General features: G+C 37.0%; 1 non-coding gene across 1 annotated transcript; it reads left to right on the top strand.

Moving 5' to 3' along the window:
• Positions 1-2,108: 2,108 nt before the first annotated feature.
• Positions 2,109-2,182, top strand: TRNAN-GUU. The gene has a single exon. It is a non-coding gene; the product is annotated as a tRNA-Asn (tRNA).
• Positions 2,183-4,153: the final 1,971 nt, after the last annotated feature.

Below are 4,153 nucleotides of genomic sequence, written 5' to 3'. Positions count from 1 at the left end.
ATTTGTAACTATATGAACCCATCTTACCGTAAGTTTTTCTACAAGGTCATAGATTCCTAGGGAGTTCTTTAGAGGGTTCTAGAAGAGTCGAAAGTCTTGTGTTATTTCCTTTAGGTGTTTCTTGGATCCTATCTTGCTTTAGGTTCCAAACTTACTCCAATCAACTTGAAATCTCAAACTTATCTTCATGTCCTACATAATCGACCTTATAAGAAGTAGCTGTTGGGTTTTATGTCCTAAAAATCATAGTTTTTAAACAAAAACATATTCCATTTTCAATAAAGTTATTATTGTTGTATATTCAGTAAAGATTGTTGTTGAATAAAGTGAACTTTTCGACCATTAATCTAAATCCAATAAACTAAGAACACTCTGGATATAGTGTGATTACTTGAACTATATGTAGAGACATAAGAGTTGATCAAGTTCAAATATATAGTCAAAATGATCTATAGTATATGGATAACGCTGAGTACCTTATTCTGGGGACACTATGGATGCGGCCCACTTTTGTATATGATATAAACAATGTGATTACTAAAATTGTACATATGGAGACATGTGAGTGGGAGCGTCCTATGCAATGAGTATTGCATAAGAACGGACCATGAAGAAAATCACTCTCACTTTATAATGTCTTTTATTGTTGAGACTGATTTTCTTTTCATTCGATGACCTAGGTAACTCGATCTTAATCCTGATCTAACCATGAACTCCTGTTTATTCGGAATAATCCTTAGATTTTCATGGGTGAGAGTGGCTCAAGTTCGTCGACTCAATAGGCCTCTCATTTCAAGGGTAAGACTGGGTAAATGGCTGGGGACGTGGGGTGCAAGATGGAATTCACTCCTACCCACTTTTAGGGATAGAAGAGAGGTAGTTCCCTTTAGTACTGACTTCAGGTCTTGAACAAGGAGCCCCACCCTCTCCTTGGCCTGAGAGGGATTCGGTTTACTGTTGGACCACAAACCAATTGTTCATTAGAGGATCAGTGAGACATAAAAAACAAGAAGTAACTTCAGAGGTAAAACGGTAAATTGACCCAGCTCTAGTTACGAACAACCTGTGAAGGATCGACTTACTAATCATGGTTATATCAAATGAACAGAAATATATTTATAGTGAGGGGAGTGCAACTACTAGGCTATACTGGAATGTCCTAGTAGTTAACGAATGTTGGTTAACAAGGTTAATGAGTTTAACCGGTTAATGTATGATCGTTGGAGCCCATGATCCATAGGTCCATTAGGTCCCTCTACTAGCTCATATCGGACTAAACCATAGAACAATGTGACGAGTGAGTTCGAAGTGTTCGAATTGAAATTAGAGAGAATGCACTACATATATACGATATATTTAACCGCATTTTTGTTTTATTTACGAATTAAACAAAAAGAGAGAATCTGAGATATTTAAATAAGATTTAAATATCTTAATAAAATGTGTCGGAATTAATTGAGATTGGCATTTGAATTAATATTAAATATTAATTAAATAGTTTAATTAATCATTTAATTTTACTTTAATTTGAAATTAATAATTCAAATTGATTTTTGAATGAAACGAAAGTAAGTCAAAATGTTTGACTTCATTTAATGGGAAAATCCATGTTAGTAGAATTTAATGGAAAAATCATGTCGTGACAATTTTAAATCTCCAGTGAGTTCAATTGATTTCAAAAAATGATATGCTATTGTATTTTTATTTTACCTTTATTTGAGTTGTCAGAAGTGGGATTTAAACCCATGCCCTCTGATCCCGCATTGGTTTGAGAGGAGAATGAAAGAATAACTTATAAGTGTCTGTAAACATCTCTAGTAGCGTGTTTTAAAACTGTGATTCTGACGACGATTTGTTACAGTAAAAAATGGACAATATTTTTTAGTGTTTGGAAATGGGAACGAAGCATTCCTTAGAAGAGTGTGGAAACCCCTCCCTAGTAGACTCATTTTAGAATTGTGAGGCTGATGATGATACGTAATGGGCAAAATCGGACAATATTTGTTAGCGGTGAGTTTGGGCTATTGCGAAAGCTATCAAAGCAAGTCACCAAGCGTTGTGCCAGCAAGGACGTTGGGCCCCCAAGGAGAGTGTATTACAAAGAATTCGCTGGAATAGCTCAGTTGGTTAGAGCGTGTGGCTGTTAACCACAAGGTCGGAGGTTCAAACCCTCCTTCTAGCGATGGTATTAAGTCAACCTACTCTAAATGAATTTAAAGGTAAAGATTGGTTATATATTTGCTTATTATGTTATGACTTGTTAGGATGTTACATGATATGAAAGTATGGTACTTATGATATTGTATGCCCCACAATGCTATGTGCACTCCCTTCCCTCCATGGTATACCAATAGTGTGAGTGTATGCTAGTTGAAGCCCAGGTCAATGGGTAGGTATGCGAGCTCGCATGGGAGCGCAAATGTGTGTGTATGTAAGTCATATGAGTAGAGAAGTATGCACATCAAATTCTACCCGGACACGAATATGAGACCAAGGCCATGAAATGATATTTTATGATAACCATGATTTCATGTGCTTGCGTGAGTAGAGAAGTAGTGGAGTTACTTAATGAGTATTTCTTAAAATACTCAAGATATGCACTGCTCTTATTTTTTAGGTAAAGGCAAGGCACCTCTGCACAAATGACGATGTCGAGATGACGATCATGGGATCCAACATACACAACACTAGTGAGATAGAGGGGTAGGATCAAACGTACAAAGACGGTTAACATCATGACAAAGAAGGAGAAGAAACAAGATGTAGACAACGAGTTTTGATACGGAGGAATGAAGAAAGGAAAATGCATGGAAATGAGTGGAGAAGACGAAGTCCACCTGCTCGGACCCAAACTCGAATACCCGCAACCTCATTCCAGTCAAGCAACCCCATACCCAGTTTGGTCTAGTAACTAGATACCCACAAACAATCAGTCTAGTAGTCTAGTTTCTATGTGCTTTGCCCAAAACCACATTCAAGCCCAAATACACAGAACACAGCCCAACCCACGGATCCACTACACAGACCTGTGCGCCCACATGAACATTCAAGACCTGCGCCTCGAACCACTTTGCAACCTGCTCATATGTCATTGTCCCTCAGCGATAGGGTCACTGTTGCATACACCGGCTCCTTCGGCTCGGGATCTCGAAGTCCTAGGCTAAAAAATGGCGTATTATGCTCGGTTTGACATTTTGACACCGACCTTTATGTTTTTTGCCCTTCCGAAGCTTATTTTTACTTTAATACAAATATTTAAGGTCAGTATAACGACTTATTTCTGAAGTTCAAGTTAAATTAAATTAGAAATGTAAATTACTAACGAAGCGGGATGGACGTTTTAATAGGAAACAACAACTGACAACACTTGGAGTAACTTCGAGAGACAAAATTCACGCTCGCATGTGTGAGTCATGTGTAGGGATGTACTACACGTCCAATTTTTCCATACTAGAGGCCACCCCTATGATATTTTTAACAATAGGTTCCTAAGATCATTAGTTGCATGTGTTTGCATTCCCTAGCCTCAATAGTGGAGTCACTTATGAGTATTTCTTAAAATACTCAAGCCTTGTGCTACTTCTATTTCAGGTAAGGGCAAGACGCCCCTATATAGCTGACGACGACAACAAAAATAGAGATAATGACATGTGCATAGAATAATAGTATTTTATTTTCTTAGGCATAGGTTAGTATAGGGCATTTTTAATTTGATGTTTTAATTGTTTTAGAAAGATGCTTTCAAATGAGTAAGTCCATGACACTATTTTAAGATGAAGTTTAAATGCTTAATTTCGTATAAGAGCATAGGATATGATGACGGTGGCAACTTTAGGCTAATAGAAATCTAGGGTCGTTACCGTTGGTATCAGAGCTTTAGGTTATAGATTCAGTAGACTTACCTACGAGATAGGCTTGGCACGTTCCAAGGTTTTACCATCGATGTCCTGTCACCGTCACGTATGTCTTGTATAAGATAAGAAAAAGAAATGCCTTTAATTGCATGTACTTTTTTTGTTTACTAATATTGAATGTAATTTAGTATCAAATATGTTGAGCTCTAACTATAAGATTTATGGTAGCATTATGTTCCACCTAGTTGTATTTTTATGAATATGTCATGTTTGCTAAATTATATGTTGTGAATATATGT

Source organism: Cucurbita maxima, unplaced genomic scaffold (genome assembly GCF_002738345.1).
Source record: "Cucurbita maxima cultivar Rimu unplaced genomic scaffold, Cmax_1.0 Cma_Scf00204, whole genome shotgun sequence".
Taxonomy (NCBI): domain Eukaryota; kingdom Viridiplantae; phylum Streptophyta; class Magnoliopsida; order Cucurbitales; family Cucurbitaceae; genus Cucurbita; species Cucurbita maxima.
Note: the sequence above shows the minus strand (reverse complement) of the source record. Positions and strands in the feature narration are given on the sequence as shown.